Consider the following 24168-nt stretch of genomic DNA (forward strand, 5'->3'; position numbering starts at 1 on the left):
GAAGCACAATTATACCAGAAAAAAACCTAAAATTACAATTAAGAAATGAATAATCATAAGCAGCGAATAAGGAGGACTAAGGGACACAGATGGACTATATTGTGGACTACTCAAAGCGGATTGGTTGTTCCATAAACTGCCGCCTACTAATGGATATTTGTTTTTTCTTCTAATTCCCTATGTTTCATGGGAATAGTAGTTTTTATTAATGAAGTTGTGAAATGGCTGCTGTTCAATAAAGTGAAGTAAGGTGCAATCCTCGAGTCCTTAACAGAATGGAAATTTTCCATTACAGTAGCTAGGAAATGTTTCATACAAGTTAGTTAATGGTGTTTCTCAGGAACTATTTCAGTTACAAAGGCTTTAGAGAAGCCTACTGGGAGAAATTCTGAGCATTTAAAGGTATTATCCTAGAACTACCAAACCCAGGGTAATGATTTTAATGCGTAAAAAAGGCAACCTTATCTACCAACTACAAGTCCGATAGAAGCATCTCAAATTAACTTTCAAGCAGCCAATCTACTGGATGGCAACAAGCAGGTCAAGTTTTTACAAGATGTTACTGGCCCACGTTTCAAAATTTAAACAACCATGATTAGCACAATTTATGTTTACAGATTCTCATGCTTGTCAAATCAATCTGCTGACAAATTTGCAAGGGCATAGACTGGAGTGCATTTAATACAGAGGAAATGGAAGGAATACTGTTCTGTCATGGCTGAAATGATTGATTATTGTTCTGCAAATATTTTTAAAATATTTTTTTTTTTACTACCTAAGGCCATGATACTCATTTTTCAAGCACTTGAAAACATAATATAGTTATTCTTTCTACACTACGCGATCTTCTGTGATCTTACAGATTAGCTTAAAATAAACTGTCTGAAATCATAATTAACTGGAATGCATGGATGGACAGTAGGCCATTTTATCAAAGGAAGAGATATTGAAAACTATTGTTAACAAGTTACATGAATTTCAGCACTTACATATGGCATAATCAGAATACAAGATAAACTGTCATCATCAAGACATGCATGGCATAGGTATGATGGATCTGCAAAGTTACCACAAATATCTAGCTTAACCAGAAGGCTGTTAAAGTGATCGCTTATGCCTTCTATACTGGTTCTATATCTCACCAGCTATAATAAAGGCGTTTGAAAATAATGAAAGGAAAATAATGATTCAGCAGCACGATAAATAGAACACGTAAGAGTATACAAACATTACCCGTAAAACCTGCAACTACTCTTTGCTGACATGAGTATCATGTTTTCAAATGTTTAAACCAGCAGACCCTTATCTGATTTGGTCAGTTACACATGAAACTGGGGGGGTAGTTTTCCTAGTTGTTACACCTAGTTAGTCTTTGATGAGCATAAGGAGGTTTACTGGAATTTCTAATTGATATAGGAGTGTCACGTCAATATAAAATTAAGTGTGGTAAAAAAAGTCTGCCATGGAAGCAGAGATTTAATTGATAAAATGTTGAGTCTTTACGTAATCATACTTACAGATTAATGTGTGGATTATCTATTATGTTGATGAAAATGTGACTAATTGAATGACCACTCTTATGTAAGGCCTATATTTGGTTCATGCTAACTTAAACTGATGAAATTATTCTGTCTTTACAAGAGTGTATTTCTTAACTAAAACAAATAATTGAAATAAATGTGTATTTAGTGGCCTCTGCTGGACTGAAGTAGAGCAGATGCAAGGTCATTGTGTAATGCAAGCTGCATAAAATGTTTCTAATGTGTTCCGTAGCTTGACTGACTTCACTGTTTAAAGTTATGTTTCTAACTTGTATATCTTTCGTCGAGGGTAAAAAGAGGATGAAATAACATTCTGTAATCGTTCTTCCTGTGACTTTGTATTTTGGTGGAGTGGAAACAAAGGATCCACAGACTAGGCAGAAGAGGAAGTCTAGAATATAAAGAGTATTAGTTTAGATTTCGTCTATGGAATAACAGCAAATAGAAGAGCTTGGAGTAAACTAATTGTATCATTTTGATATCTATTAATGTTCTGATTGGATAAAACATGAGGTGAGAAAGTTATGACCACTCATTTCTATTTAACAAAGTTTAATTTAATGTTCAGTCACCATTCTTTGGGTCATTCTTCAGGTGATTCCACTATGGGATTTTCGGGTATTCTAAGACCTAGAGAATCTATTGCTTTATGAAGTACTTCATGCTTAAATGATTTAGCGTACCTTATAGTCCAAAATTCTAAACCATTACCCCTGTCCTTATTCCTATTCTGATGTTGGTACCTGATTTTGCAGTCTCACTAAGTAGACTTTTTTGCTGATTACTGTAGTATTTTGGTAATGTATAACTGCAAATTGTTATTGGTCTTGCTTACCAGGTACCAGCTGCAACTGCTTATCTATTGCTGCATATTTTTTATAGAACCCTAGCTAGAGGTTTTCTAAATTTGTGTTACTAAAACTTTTACATGAAGCCCAAAATGTTGATTCTAATTAGTGGTTAGTGAGGGAGGGGTTACTCACATGCTCATGATTTGTCTGATATTTTCTGGACTTATTATTCAGATGTATTTAATTTCTGTTGCTCGGATTCTATTGCTATGGTTTTGTGTTCTATCCATTGAGATCATTTGTCTTTTTACATTGGTCAAACTCAAATCCGGCGTTCAAATCAGCCTTTGTTGGTCCTCTATATGTATCATTTGTGTTTGAGAATAATTTGTGACGTTCGCGTTAATATAGGGAAATAAATTATTAACTTCACTGGTGTGGTTACTGAGGCTGAACTGACTTCCATGTGTTATTTGTGATGGTTAGGACTTATTCTGAATGACATCTCCTCAAAATAAATTCGGCTCATCGAGCTAGTGTGTGAAATCCACTATTCAGTCTAAAATATAGCTAGGATTTCTCATCCTTAAGAGAAGTATTGGAAATTGACCATGAAAGTTCATGAAAATTAGATGAATCAAAAGGGCAGATGAGGAATGGCAAAAAATTATGAAACAGCTGCTGCAAGCTGTAGTGGGAAGTCAGTGAAAATGATACTCAAGTCAAAGCAAATCACAAAATATAACTATTTATTGTTACTGTGTGTTTAAAAACAGAACTCTCCTATAGCATGTCATGCCACGAAGTGGTCACAAAGATCTCGGCATGTAAGTGTTGACAGCCATCCCGAGATTAGACTAATGACTAAAATAACAGGTAGAGCAAAAATATTTTCAGAGATCAGCCATAACCAAAATTATTTGACAAACTTAAAATGTATGTCCAGAATTTACATTTTAGCCATCTACACTCTTAACATCCCAGTCTAAGTTTCAATGCCCACTAAGGATTCTGTAAAACAACATTACACATTTATGAAGCTCCAGCAACCAACAAATATGGTTCCACAGCTGCCAACATTAGAATGCTTTTCGAACAGAATCCAACAAGATTGTTTTTCAGTGCAATTGTCCAATGTGGGTTCCCAACGTTCCCAAAATCTGAGCTTGTAAACACTTAAGAGCAGATGTCTGAAACCATTTCAAGGTTTCAAGCCCTCTGAATTACAAAATCACTGGAATTGTCCCAAAATGGTGTTGGCCACGTACTAAACTACTTTTGCAAGACAGAAGCCCCTTTCCGACTCACAAAAGGTTCTTTCGAAATCACTACAAATCGTAATTAAGGCACCATTGAAAAACAAAACCCATTGTGATTTGCAATGGTAGGTATCAATAGATTATTTTATTTTTTACTGCAATTGTAGTTGCATATCTTTGAAAAGTTACGGATACTTCAAAAGACATCGTAACTGATTTGCGAATGAGGTGCTGTCTCAGAGCTAGCTTCCCCTTTGGGAATTCTGCAAGCCACCCTCAGGGGAAGCAGGCAGTGGTTACGGGAATCACTACCTGCTCCCCGTGATGTCTTCCCAAAGAGAAAAACATTTTTTAGAGTAGTGCCTGTTCCTTTAATCCAGAATGCTAAAAAAAAAAAAATCCCATTTGGAAATGTGAATGTAGGAATGGAGATCTGCAGTTCCTTAAAGATCATCTTGCCAGTGTTGATAGCCAATCAAAGCAGGACTCAAAAAGTGATATGTGAATGCAATCTTCAAGCACACAGGTCACATTGCAAAATGTTAGGCATGTTGCAAAAAACTGGGTCCGCAATTTGCACCTATTTATGACCTGCCTATTCTTAATTCCTTAGGCACATCAGCACAAAAAATGCACAGTAAAGCTATTAGCTTAGGAAGACAAACTAGTACATTTTACTTCCCATTATAGCAAGAAAGGAAAATGTCACTTACCCAGTGTACATCTGTTCGTGGCATTAGTCGCTGCAGATTCACATGTTGTGCATAGTCCGCCGTCTGGTGTTGGGCTCGGAGTGTTACAAGTTGTTTTTCTTCGAAGAAGTCTTTTCGAGTCACGAGACCGAGGGACTCCTCCCACTTCGGTTCCATTGCGCATGGGCGTCGACTCCATCTTAGATTGTTTTCCCCGCAGAGGGTGAGGTAGGAGTTGTGTATGCTAGTAATAGTGCCCATGCAATGGAATGAATACGTATGTACCAAATGAAGGTTAAAGTAATATATTTACAAATGTACAAATGTTGAAGATATACTTCCAAACGGCTACAGGCTCCCGGGGAGGCGAGTGGGCGCATGTGAATCTGCAGCGACTAATGCCACGAACAGATGTACACTGGGTAAGTGACATTTTCCGTTCGGTGGCATGTGTAGCTGCAGATACACATGCTGTGCATAGACTAGTAAGCAGTTATCTCCCCAAAAGCGGTGGTTCAGCCTGTAGGAGTGGAAGTAGTTTGAAATAAAGTTCTTAGTACGGCTTGCCCTACTGTGGCTTGTTGTGCAGATAACACATCTACACAGTAGTGTTTAGTAAATGTATGAGGCGTAGACCATGTTGCTGCCTTACATATTTCGTTCATTGGAATATTTCCTAGAAAGGCCATAGTAGCACCTTTCTTTCTGGTTGAGTGTGCCTTTGGTGTAATAGGCAGCTCTCTCTTTGCTTTAAGATAGCAGGTTTGGATGCACCTAACTATCCATCTGGCAATACCTTGTTTTGAAATTGGATTTCCTGTATGAGGTTTTTGAAAGGCAATATAGTTGTTTTGTCTTTCTAATTACTTTTGTTCTGTCAATGTAGTACATTAGTGCTCTTTTGATGTCTAATGTATGTAGTGCTCTTTCAGCTATTGAATCTGGCTGTGGGAAGAACACTGGTAATTCTACTGTTTGATTTAAGTGGAACGGTGAGATAACCTTTGGTAAGAATTTTGGATTTGTTCTTAGAACTACTTTATTCTTGTGTATTTGAATAAATGGTTCTTGTATGGTAAACGCCTGTATTTCACTTACTCTTCTTAGAGATGTGATGGCAATGAGAAATGCAACTTTCCACGTTAAGTATTGCATTTCACAAGAATGCATGGGTTCGAAAGGTGGACCCATGAGCCTTGTTAAGACAATGTTGAGGTTCCATGAAGGAACAGGTGGTGTCCTTGGTGGTATAATTCTCTTTAGGCCTTCCATAAACGCTTTAATGACCGGTATTCTAAACAGGGAAGTTGAATGAGTAATCTGCAGGTAAGCAGATATTGCGGCGAGATGTATCTTTATGGAAGAGAAAGCTAGATTGGATTTTTGCAAATGTAGTAAATATCCTACTACATCTTTTGGAGACGCATGCAATGGATGAATTTGATCATTATGGCAGTAATAAACAAATCTTTTCCATTTACTTGCATAGCAGTGTCTAGTGGAAGGTTTTCTAGCTTGTTTTATGACCTCCATACATTCTTGTGTGAGGTCTAAGTGTCCAAATTCTAGTATTTCAGGAGCCAAATTGCTAGATTCAGCGATGCTGGGTTTGGATGCCTGATCTGTTGTTTGTGTTGTGTTAACAGATCTGGTCTGTTGGGTAGTTTGACATGAGGTACTACTGACAGGTCTAGTAGTGTCGTATACCAAGGTTGTCTTGCCCATGTTGGTGCTATTAGTATGAGTTTGAGTTTGTTTTGACTCAATTTGTTTACTAGATATGGAAGGAGAGGGAGAGGGGGAAAAGCGTACGCAAATATCCCTGACCAATTCATCCATAGAGCATTGCCTTGGGAGTACCTGTGTGGGTACCTGGATGCGAAGTTTTGGCATTTTGCGTTTTCTTTTGTTGCAAATAGATCTATTTGAGGTGTTCCCCAAATTTGAAAGTAAGTGTTCAGTATTTGGGGGTGAATTTCCCATTCGTGGATTTGTTGGTGATCCCGAGAGAGATTGTCTGCTAGTTGGTTCTGGATCCCTGGAATAAATTGTGCTATTAGGCGAATATGGTTGTGAATTGCCCAATGCCATATTTTTTGTGTTAGGAGACACAACTGTGTCGAGTGTGTCCCCCCCCCCTGTTTGTTTAAATAATACATTGTCGTCATGTTGTCTGTTTTGACAAGAATGTATTTGTGGGTTATCATGGGTTGGAATGCTTTCAACGCTAGAAATACTGCTAACAGTTCTAAGTGATTTATGTGAAACTTTCTTTGATGTATGTCCCATTGTCTTTGGATGCTGTGTTGATTGAGGTGTGCTCCCCACCATGTCATGGAAGCATCCGTTGTTATAACGTATGTTGGCACTGGGTCTTGGAAAGGCCGCCCTTTGTTTAAATTTGTACTGTTCCACCATAGAAGCGAGATGTATGTTTGGCGGTCTATCAACACCAGATCTAGAAGTTGACCCTGTGCCTGTGACCATTGTGATGCTAGGCACTGTTGTAAGGGCCGCATGTGCAACCTTGCGTATGGGACAATGGCTATGCATGAAGACATCATGCTTAGGAGTTTTAATACTATTTTTGCTTGTATCTTTTGTGTTGGATACATGGCCTGTATTAACTTGTGAAATGTTTGAACCCTTTGTGGACTTGGAGTGGCTATCCCTTTTGTTGTGTTGATTGTCGCTCCTAAGTATTGCTGTGTTTGACACGGCAAAAGGTGTGACTTTGCATAGTTGATGGAGAAACCCAGCTTGTGAAGGATTTGTATAACATAATTTGTGTGATGTGAACACTTTGTTAGCGTGTTGGTCTTGATTAACCAATCGTCTAAGTAAGGGAACACGTGTATTTGCTGCCTTCTGATATGTGCAGCTACTACTGCTAGGCGTTTTGTAAAGACTCTTGGTGCAGTTGTTATTCCGAATGGCAACACTTTGAATTGGTAATGTATGCCCTTGAATACGAACCTTAGGTATTTCCTGTGCGAAGGATGTATCGGTATATGGAAATACGCATCTTTTAGATCTAATGTTGTCATGTAGTCTTGCTGTTTGAGCAGTGGGATTACGTCTTGTAATGTGACCATGTGAAAGTGGTATGATTTGATGTAGGTGTTTAGTGTTCTGAGATCTAGTATTGGTCTTAGAGTTTTGTCTTTTTTTGGTATTAGAAAGTACAGTGAGTAAACTCCTGTGTTCTTTTGTTGACGTGGTACTAGTTCTATTGCGTCCTTTTGCAGTAATGCTTGAACTTCTAGTCCTAGAAGGTCTATATGCTGTTTTGACATAGTGTGTTTTCGGTGGGACGTTTGGAGGGAGTTGGAAAAATTCTATGCAATAACATGTTGGATAATTGCTAAGACCCAAGTGTCTGTTATTTCCTCCCAAGATTTGTAGAACTGGCTTAGTTTTCCCCCCCACTGGTGTTGTGTGAAGGGGTTGTGTGACTTGTGAGTCACTGTTTATTTTGAGGGGTTTTGGGACCTTGAAATTTTCCCCGGTTTCTTGGGAATTGGCCCCCTCTGTATTGTCCCCGAAAGCCTCCCCTTTGATATGGTCCCTGGTAGGTAGGTGGTCTTGTTTGTGAGGTGCTGGTTTCTGTGGGTTGACCTCGAAACCCTCCCCTAAAAGTTGTTTTATGAAATGTGCCAAATGTGCCTCTGCCCTGCGGGGAGTAGAGTGCGCCCATGGCTTTGGCTGTATCGGTGTCCTTTTTTAATTTTTCAATTGCAGTGTCGACCTCCGGCCCAAACAATTGCAGTTCATTAAACGGCATATTGAGCACAGCTTGTTGTATTTCGGGTTTGAACCCAGATGTGCGCAGCCATGCGTGCCTCCTTATTGTGACTGCAGTATTTATTGTCCTTGCAGCTGTATCCGCTGCATTCATGGAAGACCGTATCTGATTGTTCGAGATACTTTGTCCCTCTTCCACCACCTGTTGCGCTCGTTTTTGGAACTCTTTGGGGAGGTGTTCGATGAGATGTTGCATCTCATCCCAATGAGCCCTGTCGTATCTCGCCAGGAGTGCTTGCGAGTTGGCGATGCGCCACTGATTTGCCGCTTGTGCTGCAACCCTTTTTCCCGCTGCATCAAATTTGCGGCTCTCCTTGTCTGGAGGTGGTGCGTCGCCTGATGTATGTGAGTTGGCTCTCTTACGAGCTGCCCCCACAACTGAGTCTGGTGTCAGTTGTGATGTAATAAAAACAGGGTCTGTGGGCGGAGCCTTTTATTTTTTCTCCACCCTTGGAGTTATGGCTCTGCTTTTAACTGGCTCCTGAAATATCTGTTTCGAGTGCCTTAGCATTCCTGGAAGCATGGGAAGGCTTTGATAATGGCTATGGGTGGAGGACAGGGTGTTAAAGAGGAAGTCATCCTCAATAGGCTCAGAATGTAGCGAGACATTATGGAATTCGGCTGCCCTAGCTACCACCTGTGCATATGATGTACTGTCCTCAGGTGGTGACGGTTTAGTTGGGTACGACTCCGGGCTATTGTCCGATACTGGAGCATCGTAGAGGTCCCATGCATCCGGATCATCCTGGCTCATTGTGGTATGAGCTGGTGAGTGTGTTAATGGTGGAGTTTGTCCCGGTGATGCATGAGTTGATGGTGGAGTTACCTTCTTTACCACCTTTGCTTGTGGTTGCTTGTCTCCTTGCTGGAAGTCAAGTTTCCTTTTGATTGGGGGAAGAGTGCTAATCTTCCCTGTATCCTTTTGAATAAAGATCCGCTTTTGCGTGTGATCTGGCTCAATTGTTTGTAATTCCTCCTCAAATCTGTGTTTTTTTTTAGTTGAGAGGACAGTCCCTGTTCCTCTGAGTAGGAACCAGTTTTCGGTTCGGTTGCCGGGTGTTTCGGCACCGAAACCGTGTCTCTGGATTTTTTCGGCTCCGACAAGATCTTTTTTCTTTTCGGCGTCGTGCCCTCTCGGTGCCGACCAACTTCGGTGCCGCTGTGTCGGTGCCGAATTTTTTCTGCGTCTCACTCTCGGTCCCGAGATTGCTGCATGCCTGTATCTCGACCGGAGTCTGATGACTTCGACAGCAGCTCGCCCTTTTTCGGTGCCGATGGACGGTCACCTACTTTCCGGGTGTTAAGCCATGGCCTGTTGGCGGTGGCGTCCCCTGGGCTTTGTCAGTTTTTTCGTGTGATTTTTGTTTCGACGTCTTACTCACGGTTGGTTGTTCTTCGACGTCGAATTCTTCGGAATCCGACTCGTGGATGGAGAAAGTTTCTTCTTCCTCCTCCTCGAACCGTTGTTGTCCTGTCGGCGTGGACGCCATCTGCAACCTCCTGGCTCTTCGGTCTCTAAGCGTTTTTCTCGACCGAAACGCGCGACAGGCTTCGCACGTATCCTCCTTGTGCTCGGGTGACAGGCACAAGTTACAGACCAAATGTTGATCCGTATAAGGATATTTATTATGGCATTTAGGACAGAATCGGAACGGGGTCCGTTCCATCAGTCTCGATGTTGCACGCGGTCGGGCCAACCAGGCCCCGACGGATGATCGAAATTACCCCGAAGGGCTACCGGAGCTCTTCAAGATTCGGTGTCGATTTGTTCTAACTAACCCGATACTGAACGAAACAATACCGACGAATTTTTCCGAGATTCTGACTAACTTTCCGACCCGAAACACGGAGCGAAAAGGAACACGTCAGAACCCGACGGCGGAAAGAAAACAATCTAAGATGGAGTCGACGCCCATGCGCAATGGAACCGAAGTGGGAGGAGTCCCTCGGTCTCGTGACTCGAAAAGACTTCTTCGAAGAAAAACAACTTGTAACACTCCGAGCCCAACACCAGACGGCGGACTATGCACAACATGTGTATCTACAGCTACACATGCCACCGAACATATATGAACGATAAACTCCACTTTCCTCAGCTCACATCAGAAAGCTTTATTAAATCCAAAGGATACAACATCAAATGGCCCAGGCCTAGAGTTTTGCAAAAGAAAAAGAAATACTGAAGATAAAACACTGCTTCCTTCTCCACATGACGCATCCCAAAATTCAGCTATTTCAACTGCACACCATCACTGACCATTGCTCAATTTTATTAATTCATAAGGTAAAAGCCTCCAGAAACATTTTCCTGAGAAGCCATTGTACCCCAGTATAGATGTATACTAGTTCAATTATAGTTGCCAGGTTTGTTAAAGCGGAGAGGACTTACAGAATATTTGTCAATAGAATGCATGGACAATGATATTCAATTTACTTTATACAATAATTTATTTTGAAATAATGAACGTACTGGGAACGTTTTATGAACATTTACTTAAGGTGAAACAAGATAAACAGGACATGGATACTGCTGAACACGTATTTCTCAGACTGTGCAACAGTCTACGATAGCTAAGGTATACACTTTGTTCTTAGAAAGAAATCACAGAAGTGCAACTGGTTAATTCTACTGGGATGGAATGAACCTTCACTGAAAAGCCAGAACCACAAATAACCAAGTATATATTACCTTCACTATCAACTTGGTTACCAGGTGTTGCTGTTACAATGTGCCTATGTGTGATTGAGAAAGCTCGATATTCCTCACCTTATTTCACATGCATTGGGGTGCATGGCTGAGTGGGCAATAGAGTAATATGTGCATGTCTCTGCCCCGACAGAGGCCCAGTTTAAACATGACTAATGACTGTACAAAGGCCACCTACTCTTCTTTGACTGAGTGGGGGACTCTGCCTTAGGACTGGAGATACATCTGGTGTGTGGAAGAACCCCCCCACACAACAAGATTGCAGAAGCCACACTGGTCAGCCCTGAGGATCCAAACCGGCAGCCTAGATCACAGGGGGTGATCACCTTGGGCACTTACCCAGAGGTTACAGACATGTATGCCATTGCATTGCTGACCCTTGGGATTGGTTGCTGCTGACTGTGGTGTATGGGGATGAGACTGCCAACTGAGGAGACTAGGAGCAGTCGGCTGCACAAAGTATCTACTAGTGGAAGCAACAAGAAGCTGCAAGATCAGGAGGGACACAGACTGGGTGAGGCAGCCCTGCTATGAATCGCTTCCTAGACTGGACCAGAGTGTGAAGAGGCACGTATGAAGTGAGCAACCATTATTCACTCAATTCATTTTCTGGAGGCACCCCAGATGTAGGGTGGGACCAGGCTTATTATGGGGCCACAATCCAGCTGACTTGTGGAACTGGCCCTTTAAGACACTTGACAGAAGGGCATATAAGAAAATATTTTAATCCTGGCAGGTTGCCACACGAGTCCCAAGGTCTGGCGAACAGTAGAAGCGGTGACCAGAATGAAACTGCGTGACAGAAAAACAAGGCACCGAGTGATCTGTCACGTGCAAATTTTCTGAATTGATCTGGTGTTAGAGGATCACCAGATATGCTTAGAGACTTTGCCTGTGTTGTGCACACAAACAATTGCCACTGCTGAGAGCTGGATGCATACAAGGGCCAGCTGCACTGGGAGGCCAGAGGGACAGTTCCTGTGTTGTCTAAACCTACAGCAATAGTTGTGCTCACCAAGATGGCCAAATCAATGGCAGATAAATACTTCATCATTTCTCTTCCTAGAGACATTGAGGATGGCGCCTGTAGTATGTCATAGCTTGTAGAATGTTTAAGATGTCATAGCTTGTAGAATGTAGAATTGTGAAGGGATAGTGGAATCCAGCAGAGAGAGAGTGGATGACGTGGAAGGAGGAGAAGGAGAAGCTGGCAGTTGATTGAGCTGGATGGGGTTTCTGTAATTGAATAAAGCTACTTCGTGAATTCACCGACTCATCGTGATTTATGGACCAAATCTTACACTGGCGACGACGTGGGATTGATTTTTCTTAAATACAGAAGCCTCAACAGCTTTACAAAAACAACGCAGATATTTTTAAACCGATGGAGAGGTGAGCGGACTTTGAGTACAATTCAAAACTGTTTTGTTTGCCTTTACTAATATAAAAAGAACGATCAAATCTGTTGAACATTTCTGCTCGATGAGCGACTCGATGAGCGCGTATCTGGAAACCGGTGCGTTGTCAGGTGAGCGGACTTCGAGTGCTATTTGGAACTGTTTCGTTCGCCGTTGCTAGTTTGAAGGGAACGATTGAAATCTGTCGAAGAGCATTTCTGCTCGACGAGCGCATACCTGGAAACCGGTAACGCGCTCAGCTGTGCGTGTTGTCAACACGCGCTGGACTCGCGCTTGACTGGTTGTCATAGCAACGAGTACAGCGTCCTTACGTCAATGTGATTTAAAACCAGAATACACGAGGACGTGTTCAGCTGTGCATATTATAAATACACGCAGCGTCCTAGCACTGCGGTGTGAAAGCCGATTTACACGAGGACTATAGGTGTTATTTGTTAATCTTTCCTCTGTGTGTGAATCAATTTTAAAGGAACTGCTTTGTCTGCGCTGCTGATTACTTTATAACTCTACAACTTACTGGGCAAAGGCAAACCTTCTACCACATTGTCTCCAACCTCCGATGAGGCACGTGCTACTACGGGAACAAAAACAGCTGTGACACAATGCAGAATGTCACTGCCCCCCCTTTTTTTCTCGCTTTACCAGGAGAGCCACCTATAAAATGCCAGAAGTGGAAAAAAGTATTTGAAAGATATTCCAAAGTTTGTGGCGCATCTCTTAGTGTGGAAAGGAAGACTGCTCTGCTATTGCATTGCTTAGGTTCAGAAGGACAGGAGGTTTTCGATAATCTTCCAGACATAATTAATGAAGATCTAAATGAATATGAAAGTTGTATAGAAAAATTAGATAGACATTATATTCCTAAAATTAGCACAATACTTGAAAGATATCACTTTGGAAAACGAAACCAAGAAGAAAATGAATCGGTGGAGGGATATGTTACAGCATTACGAAAACTGGCATCTTCATGTAAATTTGGAATTTTGACAGAGGAAAGAATCAGAGATCAATTTATGTTAGGCTGTAACATAGAACGAGTAAGAGATGAAATTTGGCAAAAGGATGATCCATCACTAGACGAAGTTTTGATTTTGGCTAAGAAAATTGAACATTCTCTCAAATGTGTGGAGACCATCAAAAAAGAGGAATGTAAAAATGATACTGTACATATTATTCAGAATAGTACGAGAAACAAAGAAAGATCAGAAGGACAGAACTATAAAAAAGAAAGGAAAAATGCGTTTATGGGAAATTGTTTTCGCTGTGGCAGACAGGGTCATATGGCCAATGACAAAAACTGCCCTGCTGTAAAAGTGATATGTAAGTTGTGTAAAAAAAAAAAAAAGGTCATTACTCCAGTGTGTGCAGAACAAAAAGTGGAAAAAACAATGTCTTTGAAGTTAAGAATGAGATGGATGCAGGGGAATATGATGACTTTGAATGTGGCCAAATTATTCTGCAAGTTGAGGGAGAAGGGAAAAAAAGAAGGAAAGGCCCAATTGATGAAGTCATGATAGATGGGAAAAGAACTAGAGTATTGTTCGATTCTGGTGCCAAGATCACAATTATTTCAATGGAATTCTATATGGGAAAACTAAGAAACAAAGTTAAGCTGTTCAAACCGGATATCACACCCTTTGCATATGGTGGTGAACCAATTAAGCTCCATGGATACTTTTGGGGTTTGCTTGAGTTTAAACGAAAATTCACAAATGCAAAAATTTATGTTTCTAAGAAAGGAGACAGTGTACTCAGTTGGTTCCACCAGAAAGACTTGGGGGTTATTCTTGATCCAAATAGTGATCCACCGGTGAAAGTAAGGGATCAAATGGTTATCAACACTATTGGTGATCAAGGAAATTCTATCGACCGGAATCTCATGACTAACAGTGACTTTGTTATGGGACTAAGGAAAAAATTTCCTTTGGTATTTCAAGAAACATTAGGATGTCTTCAACATTATGTGCATCACATTCGGCTGAAGGAGGGTGTGAAACCGGTATGCAGCAAAGTTCGTGGAGTACCTGTTGCTCTACGTAAGGACATGAAATTGGAACTAGAAAGGCTTCGGAAAGAAGGAATTATAGAAGAAGTTGAAGGAACTGAGTGGTTGGCGCCAGTAGTCGTAGCCAGGAAACCGAATGGGACTATACGCTTGTGTGTGGACTTAAGAGAATTAAATAAGAATGTGATTGTGGATAGGTATCCCATACCTAATATTTCTGATATGTTGTTGCTTTTACAAGGTGCCAAGGTGTTTTCTACCATAGATTTAACATCTGCATATCATCAGATTAGATTGACTGAGAAATCCAAGGATCTTACCGCATTCATTACACCATTTGGTACTTTTAGGTATACCAGACTACCATTTGGTTTGGTGTCTGCGGCCTCTGTATTTCAACGAATTATGGAGAAGGTATTGAAAGATCTGGTTGGTGTGAGAGTGTATCAAGATGATGTGTTAGTATACGGGAAAGATCAGGTACAGCACGAAAAGAGGGTTGTTAGTGTTTTAGAAAGGTTGGAGGAATTCGGATTGACAGTCAAGATGGATAAGTGTAGATTTTGTAGTAAATCTATAGAGTATTTAGGTCACACTATAACTGGTGAAGGCATATCTCCAAAAAAGGAACTAGTAGATGCTATTGACAGACTACAATCGCCACAGAATAAAGAAGAACTTATGAAATTTTTTAGGTATGGCTGAATATTACAGTAAATTTGTGAGGGGTTTTGCTGAGAAAAGTGTATTTATGAGAAAGTTATTACGGAAAGGAGTGGAATTTGTGTGGGATGAAGAGTGTGAAAAAGAATTTGGAGAAATTAAAAAGGAAATTGTGAAAGCTCCCAGATTGAAGAATTTTAATCCCAATTTGCCCTCGATCTTAATAACTGATGCAAGTGCGAAAGGCTTAGGAGCGGTGTTACAGCAAGGTGGCCAAAATAATAATCAAGTTGTATTATTTTTGTCACGAGCCTTAAGAGATGCAGAATTAAACTATAGTGTTATTGAGAGAGAGGCGCTTGCTGTTCATTGGGCAGTGAGAAAACTTAAGAATTTGTTGTGGGGAAATAAATTTGAGGTAAGGACGGATCATAAGCCCCTTTGTGAAATTTATAAAAAGAAAGGGGTGGATGCAGTTTCTAGTAGAATCACTAAGTGGGTCGTGTCGCTACAAGATTTTGATATAAAGTATATTCCAGGTGCACAAAATAAGGTAGCGGACACACTGTCAAGATTAGTATTGGCAAATGAATTGGAAGAAGTGAAAGAAACAGATGGGGAAATGGTGTGTGAGATTGAGGAGTATGGATTTGATGAAAGTGTTGTGACAAAGGAAAGGTGGCAGAGAGAATGTGAATCTGATGACACCATAGTGAAAGTGATATCCTTAATAAAAGAAGGTTGGAATAATAGGAATGAAGGAGGAGGTGAAACACAAAAATTCTGGCATGTGAGAGGTGAGTTGTCCTGCGATGATGGGTTTCTATTCAGAGGTACGAAATTAGTTCCTCCCACCACATTGAGGCAGGAGCTTGTTTCTCTTGCTCACACAGGTCACCAGGGAATGTCCAAGACCAAAGGGAGATTGCGTTTGACTTATTGGTGGCCAGGCATGGATTCCCAGGTAGAAAGGTCAATCAGAGAATGTATGCAATGTATCATGAGTGAGAAGACTGTGAAACCTAGGATTCAACCTATGGAAATAAGGGAACGCCCCTCTCAGCCGTGGGAGGAAGTTGCCCTAAAGATATTCTAGGGCCTATCCGTGGGGAAGGTTGTGATGTGTACCTGTTGGTGTTAGTTGATTTGTTTTCCAGGTGGCCCGAGATTAGATTTACGAGGAGTATTGAGACTAAACAAGTAATTGGTTTTCTCAAGGAAGTGTTTGGGAGAGAAGGACTGCCTAAGAGCATTCTTACTGACAATGGGGTACAATTAGTATCGAAGGAAATGGAAAAGTATCTGGCTGATTGTGCTATAGTTCATAAAAAGTGTGCGTTATACCACCCCGAAACCAATGGCATGGTGGAACGATTTAATAGGGTGTTGAAAGAAACCATAGCTTTAGCTAAAGTTGGTGGATTGAACTGGAAGAAAGAAGTGATCAAGCGTGTTGAAGCATACAGAGTCTCGCCTCATGCCATTACTGGGAAATCACCTTTTGAGTTACTCAGAGCCAGACATCCTAATACGTTGGTGTCACCTAGGTGGGTCAATGACATGGGAGCAAGAACTGGAGTGGTGGTGTCTAATGGAACTTGGAAACGGGATGAAGAGGAAAAAATAAAAGCGCGGAAGGAATATTTTGATCGCAGGAAGTCAACTCACACAACCAAAGTTAATATTGGAGATTGGGTGTTAATTCGTAAACCTGTGGGTAAAGGAAGGAATGTCGACAAAGTTAAACCTTTAAGGGTAGTGAGACTATTCAACAATGCAGTAAGAACGGAGGATTCCAAGATATGGAATTTAAATCGTGTAGTGGTATTAAAATGTAAAGATGTATTGAGATAATGTGTATATACTGTTGTGTTTTTTCTTTCCTTTCTCTTTTTCTTGTTTATCTTGGTTTGTAAAGGGGGGAGGAGTGTAGTATGTCATAGCTTGTAGAATGTAGAATTGTGAAGGGATGGTGGAATCCAGCAGAGAGAGAGTGGATGACGTGGAAGGAGGAGAAGGAGAAGCTGGCAGTTGATTGAGCTGGATGGGGTTTCTGTAATTGAATTAAGCTACTTCGTGAATTCAACGACTCATCGTGATTTATGGACCAAATCGTGTGTGTGTGTGTGCGCGCGCACAACAGGCCTGTCTACACCCTCCATTTACACTGAAAGAAGTTTTGCAATCCTTTTCAAATCTCAAGGAGTGGACGTGAAAGGTGTCCTCTTACTTCCTCACTGCAAGTTACAAAGTAATGAATCAGTAGTTTGGGACCTCAACTGTGGTCACACACCGTTGAAAAGTTACCACATCTCCAGCTGGGGGTGACCAGAGCTGCTAAAGGGAAGCTGTCTAACAGCTCCCCTTTGGGACTCATGTTGGATAGTCTTTGGGAGGAGTACACAATGTTCACGAGAACCTCTGTTTCTTCCTCCCGCCAAATGGATTCCTAAACAAGAAGATATAGATAGAACATGTCACTTAACCGGTGTACATCTGTTCATGGCATGTTCCGCTGCAGTTTCACATGCTAGGCACAGGTCCTGCCATCTAGTGTTGGGCTCGGAGTGTTACAAGTTGTTTTTCTTCGAAGAGGTCTTTGAGTCACAGGACCGAGTGACTCCTTTTTGGTTCCATTGCGCATGGGCATAGAATCCATCTCAGATTGTTTTCCCCGCTGAGGGTAAGGTAGGAGTGATAGAGTATAAAGAAAGATGTCTATGCAATGGAATAGAGCTGTATATACATATGTACACATTTAAATGTAACTTAAATGGCTACAGGCTCCCGGGGAGGAGGGAGGGCGCATGTGAATCTGCAGGGGAACATGCCACGAACAGATGTACACTGGGTAAGTGACATTTTCCGTTCGATGGCATGTGTAGCTGCAGATACACATGCTATGCATAGACTGCAAAGCAGTTCTCCTCCCCTAAGCGGTGGTCAGCCTGTAGGAGTTGAAGTTGTTTGAAATAGTGTTCTTAGTACAGCCTGTCCTACTGTGGCTTGTTGTGTTGCTAACACATCTACACAGTAATCCTTAGTAAATGTATGGGGTGCTGACCAAGTGGCTGCTTTACACATGTCCGTCATTGGTATATTTCCTAAAAATGCCATTGTTGCTCCTTTTTTCCTATTGGAATGTGCTTTTGGTGTTATTAGCAGCTGTCTTTTTGCCTTTAGGTAACAAGTTTGGATGCATTTCACTATCCATCTGGCTATGCCTTGTTTTGATATAGGATTACCAGTATGGGGTTTTTGGAATGCGACAAACAACTGTTTAGTTTCCCTGAATGATTTTGTTCTGTCGATGTAATACATTAAATCTCTTATAATATCTAATGTATGCAGTGCTCACTCTGCCACTGAGTCCGGCTGTGGGAAGAAGACTGGAAGTTCCACTGTTTGATTTAGATGAAACGGTGAGATGAACTTAGGTAGAAATGTAGGGTTTGTGCGAAGTACTACCTTATGTTTGTGTACTTGTATAGAGCGTTGTTCAATAGTGAATGCTTGTATTTCACCAACTCTTCGTAATGACGTGATTGCCACTAGAAATGCTACTTTCCAAGTTAGGAATTGAATCTGATAGGAGTGCATGGGTTCAAAGGGTGGACCCATGAGTCACATGAGTACAACATTAAGACTCCATGAAGGTACTGGTGGCGTTCTTGGAGGTATGATACATTTTAGACCCTCCATGAAAGCTTTGATGACAGGCACTCTAAATAGAGATTTGTTTTGTTTATTTTGCAAATAAGCAGAAATTGCTGTGAGATGCATCTTAATAGATGAAAAGGCTAAATTTGCTTTTCGTAGATTTAGTAAATAACCTACAATGTCTTGTATGGTTGCGTCTAAGGATGTTATGCGTTTTGCTTGGCAGTAGAAAACAAATCTTTTCCATTTGTTTGCATAACACTGCCTAGTGGTAGGCCTTCTTGCTCGTTTAATCACTTCCATACAGTTTGGTGGAAGATGTAGATATCCAAACTCTAAGATTTCAGGAGCCAGATTGCCAGATTGAGCATTGCTGGATTGGGGTGTCTGATCGGTTTGTTTTGTGTCAACAGGTCCAGTCTGTTTGGGAGTTTGATGTGTGGTACTATTGACAGGTCTAGCAATGTGGTGTACCATGGTTGACGTGCCCACGTTGGTGCTATAAGTATGAGTTTGAGTTTGTTTTGACGCAGTTTGTTGACCAGAAATGGAATGAGCGGGAGAGGGGGGAAAGCATAATCAAATATCACTGACCAGTTGATCCATAGAGCATTGCCCTTGGATCGAGGGTGTGGGTACCTGGACGCAAAGTTTTGGCATTTGGCGTTTTGGTTGATGGTGAACAGATCTATGTCTGGTGTTCCCCACTGGTGAAAGTATTTGTGAAGCACTTGGGGGTGAATTTCCCACTCGTGCGTTTGTTGGTGATCTCAGCTGAGGCCGTCCATCCCATGAATGTATTGAGCTACCAGGTGTATATTGTTGTGAACTCCCCAATGCCAAATTGTTTATGCTAGAAGACAAAGTTGTGATGTGTGTTCCTCCTTGTTTGTTCAAGTAGTACACTGTTGTCATATTGTCTGTTCTGACAAGAATGTGTTTGTGAACAAGAAGAGGTTGAAAAGCTCTTAGTGCTAGGGATACTGCTAGCAATTCTAAGTCATTTATGTGAAGTTGTTTTTGTTTGTTGTCCCATTGTCCCTGAATGTTGTGATTGTTGAGATGTGCTCCCCATCCTATCACTGATGCATCTGTTAAGCATGGCATGAGGCACAGGGTCTTGAAATGGCCGCCCTTTGTTTACATTTGTGGGATTCCACCACTGAAGCGATGTGTGTTTGGCGGTCTATTAACACTAGATCTTGGAGAGGACCATGTGCCTGCGACCATTGTTTTGCAAGGCACTGTTTTAAGGGCTGCATGTTTAATCTTGTGTTTGGGACAATGGCGATGCCATCATACCCAACAGTTTCATGACAAATTGTACAGTGTACTGTTAGTTTGGCTGGATTTTTGGCAATATGCTGTGGAACAATTGCACTCTGTGGACTTGGGCTTGCAAGTGCTTTTTGGGTATTTAATGTGGCTCCTAAGTACTGCTGAATTTGTGCTGGTAGTAGGTGCGATTTTTGGTAATTTATTGAAAACCCTAGTGTGTGCAGTGTGTTTATTACATAACGTGTGTGATGTTGGCACTGTTTTTGAGTGTTGGCTTTTATTAGCCAGTCGTCGAGATATGGAAAGACCTGGATATGTGGTCTCCTTATGTATGCTGCGACTACGGCAAGGCATTTTGTAAATACTCGGAGCTGTTGTTATCCCGAAAGGTAACACTTTGAACTGGTAATGTTTTTCTTGCATTACAAATCTGAGATATTTTCTGTGAGCTGGATTTATGGGTATATGAAAATATGCATCTTTTAGATCCAGTGTTGCCATAAAAATCTTGTTGTAGCAGTGGGACTACATCTTGTAGTGTTACCATGTGAAAGTGTTCTGATCGGATCTAGAGATTGAGAGCCCTGAGATCTAATATTGGTCTTAATGCTTTGTCCTTTTTGGGAATGAGGAAGTACAGGGAGTAAACCCCTGTTCTTTTTGATGTGGCACACGTTCTAGGGCTTGTTTAGAGTAATAGTGCCTGTACTTCTGTTTGCAACATTGAAATGTGTTGAGAGGGAAGTCTGTGCGTTTTTGGGGGAATGTCTGGAGGAGTTTGTGTGAACTCTATGCAGTAACCATGTTGGATAATGGATAACACCCAATTGTCTGTTGTGATGTGTAACCAGTGGGCGTGGAACTTTTGCAGTCTTCCTCCCACAGGGGAAGTGTGGTGGTAAAGTCACTATTTGTTATTGGTGGGTTGTTTTGAGGATTGGTATTTTCCTCTAGATCTGGGGATTTGTCCTCTGTAGGATCCCCGAAACCCCCCTCTCTGGTATTGCGTCTGGTAAGAGGGTTTGGCTTGTGAGGTAGATGGCTCGGATGGTTGGGGTCTGAAGCCTCCCCTGTATTGAAGCTTTTGAAATGAGCTTCTGTATTGGGATGAATAAAGCGCACCCATAGCTTTGGCAGTGTTGGCGTCTTTTTTCATTTGGTCAATGGCTGTTATCAACTTGTGTGCCGAATAACTGTTGTTGGTTAAAAGGCATGTTGACAGCCTGCTGGATTTCAGGTTTAAATCTGGATGACCTAAGCCATGCATGTCGCCTAATGGTGACAGCCGTATTAATAGTTCTTGCGGCTGTATCTGCGGAGTCTAGCGCTAACCTGTTTTGGTTATTTGTGATTGCTTGTCCCTCCTCTTCTACCTGCTGGGCTCTCTTCTGTTGGTCCTTGGGGAGATACTGAATAATGTCCTTCATCTCATCCCAGTGAGCCCTGTCATATCTGGCTAGTAGGGCCTGCGAATTGGCTATACACCACTGATTGGCCACCTGTGACGGCACCCTTTTACCTGCAGCATCGAATTTCTTACTTTATCTGGAGGGGGTGCGTCTCCAGAGGACTGGGAGTTAGCCCTTTTTCTTGCTGCGCTGACCACTACAGAATCTGGGGGTAGCTGTTGTGTAGTAAGAATGGGGTCTGAGGGTGGTGGCTTATATTTCTTCTCTACCCTTGGAGTTATAGCTCTTCCCTTAACTAGTTCCTGGAAGATTTGCTGCACATGTTTTAGCATGTCAGGAAGCATGGGTAGACTCTGGTATGTGGCGTGAGTCGAGGACAATGTGTTAAATAAGAAGTCGTCCTGCAGAGGTTCGGTGTGCATGGCCACGTTGTGAAATGCCGCTGCCCTGGCTAGAACCCATGTATATGAGGTGCTATCCTCAGGGGGTGATGGCTTTGAAGGATAGCACTCTGGACTATTATCTGAGACTGGATCATCATAGAGATCCCATGGATCTGTGTCATGTTGTGATTGTATAGTGTGTCCTGGAGACTGTGCAGTGGGTGTAGCAGGTGGGGAGACAGTGGAGGAGAATGAGGAGGAGACTGGTGAGGTGAAAACTGAGGTGGTGGAGATTTCTCTTGTTTTTGGCACTTTAGTCGCTGGCTGGTCAACGTCCAAACGTCCATGGAAGGCCAGGTTCCTCTGTACTTAGAGGAGGTGCCATGAGGATTTTGCCAGTGTCTTTGTGGATTTGTATTCTGGCCTGGTTCTCATCAAAATCCTCCATGTGTGTCAATTCCTCAGCAAATCTATGGCTTTCTTATAATTGCTTTGAAAGTCCATGCTTCACAGTATATGTATGCTTTTTCGGCACCGAAGGGCCTGGAGTACTTGTTGGCCTCCGCTCCAAAAGTGACTTTCGAGGTTTGAACTCTATGGGTCGGTGCCTTTTTTATTTCAGAGCCTGTGCCTCGGCTCCGAAGGCTTTGTAGTTGGCGTGGCCTTTTTCGGTGCCAAAGAGGTTGCTTAGTCACTGGTAGCTTTCTTATGGGTGGAGCCCAATGTATTTGGGCTTGGATTGGGTCGGGGCAAGCGTACTCACGTCCTGGCCTGCTGTTATTGGTCAGTCGATGTCAGACTTGCTTCTGGACGCCATCTCTAATCTTCGTGCTCTTCGGTCTCTTAGAGTCTTTTTCGAGTGGAAGGATCTACAGGCCTCGCAGGTATCCTCTCGATGATCCGGAGATGAACACAGGTTACAAACCAAGTGTTGGTTCGTGTAGGGATACTTGGCATGGCACCGAGGGCAGAATCTAAACGGGGTCCGGTCCATGAGGCTTCGATGATACTTTTGGTCGGGCCGACCAGGCCCAAGTTGGGCACAGGTGCCCCAGAGGGCAAGTAGAAATCGGTTTCCACCAGTACCGAGGTGTCGATGGAGGATAGGCGATCGAAAATAACTGACAAATTTAGAGGGTTTGTAATATTTTTCTGACTCGAACAACCGGAGTAAAGAGAAACACGTCCGAACCCGATGGTGGAAAGAAAACAATCTAGGATGGAGTTGATGCCTTGTGCAATGGAACCGAAAAGGAGGAGTCACTCGGTCCCGTGACTCGAAAAGACTTCTTAGAAGAAAAACAGCTTTTAACACTCCGAGCCCAACACTAGATGGCAGGACCTGTGCATAGGATGTGTATCTGCAGCTACACATGCCATCGAACATATACACACACATATATATATATATATATATACACACACACATATATATATATATATATATATATATTATATATATTTTTTTATTATTTTTTTTTTGGTCCACTGTCCCTTGCAGCAAAATACGCTCTCACACGAGGTCACCAAATGAGACCTGCCATACAAGTACACACTTTACATTGCAAATTCAATTCCCTTTCACAAAGCAGTTTGCTTATAACTTGCACATGCCTGACTGGCAGATGAGGTTATTAAATATAGTCCTTGGAGTAGATGGTGAAAATGTTAGGTTGATTCTTCAAGACTAAATATTAAATATGTTAATTCAGAATGGAGACCAACCCAACGTGCGCACCAGGACCTTGGTCTATATATTTATGAAATACTGGTCACACAGGAGTCTCTTGTACGTAGATTGCAAAGTGTATCAGTGGTATCCAGAATTAAGCCATTCAATGACCGTAATTATTACAAAATCGGGGCCTTCATAAAACATTTTCAGTATTCATATTTACATCATAAACCATTACATAGGTGCAAAATTGTAAACGAGGGATTGTGTGCTACAAAGCTCTTTTGGTCTACAGTTCTATGTATAGAGACTAACTGACTTGTGGCAGGTTCCAGAAACACTGGTGCGGAGACCAGGGATTATAAAAAAAAAAAAAAAGTGGCAGTTCTATCTGTATATAGCCAGTTTGTGCAACTTGTTTACTCACTGAGTTGTCTGCACCATTATCACTAAAACAGTAATGTTTGGCACCTACGTGATGGTTTAGTACACTGGTAAATCAATCCTAAGGATGTGGGCAAAAGCTTAAGTGCAGCAGCATAAATAGCCTGCTTACACCCATTAGGGAGACTAAATATACTCTGAAGCATGGGAACAACGGCACTACCATGGAGTAGGAAGGATTATAAACGTAATCTCCATCCCTAATATCAATGAGTTGAAATGAACAGTGTGGGGCTGGTTCACAGGGCAATCTAGAAGTGCCAGAAGAGCTGGTCTGACAGGGTAGTGCATGTTTTTTTTTTGTCTGTTTGTGTAGCTGTCAAGCTTCCCAGGTCCATGCCCGATTAGATAGGCCAATCCCAATTTTAGGGTTGAGCGCACAAACGCTTGGCCTGTTGTAATCTCTGTGGGCTTTTAACCACACCCACTACTACTATTC

The 24168-nt window shown here is 41.9% G+C and overlaps 1 protein-coding gene across 4 annotated transcripts in view; it reads right to left on the bottom strand.

Moving 5' to 3' along the window:
• Window positions 1–24168, bottom strand: part of ZEB1 (zinc finger E-box binding homeobox 1) — a 351889-nt gene that overhangs the window by 110285 nt on the left and 217436 nt on the right. The window lies entirely within an intron of this gene.

Source organism: Pleurodeles waltl, chromosome 10, assembly GCF_031143425.1.
Source record: "Pleurodeles waltl isolate 20211129_DDA chromosome 10, aPleWal1.hap1.20221129, whole genome shotgun sequence".
Classification (NCBI taxonomy): domain Eukaryota; kingdom Metazoa; phylum Chordata; class Amphibia; order Caudata; family Salamandridae; genus Pleurodeles; species Pleurodeles waltl.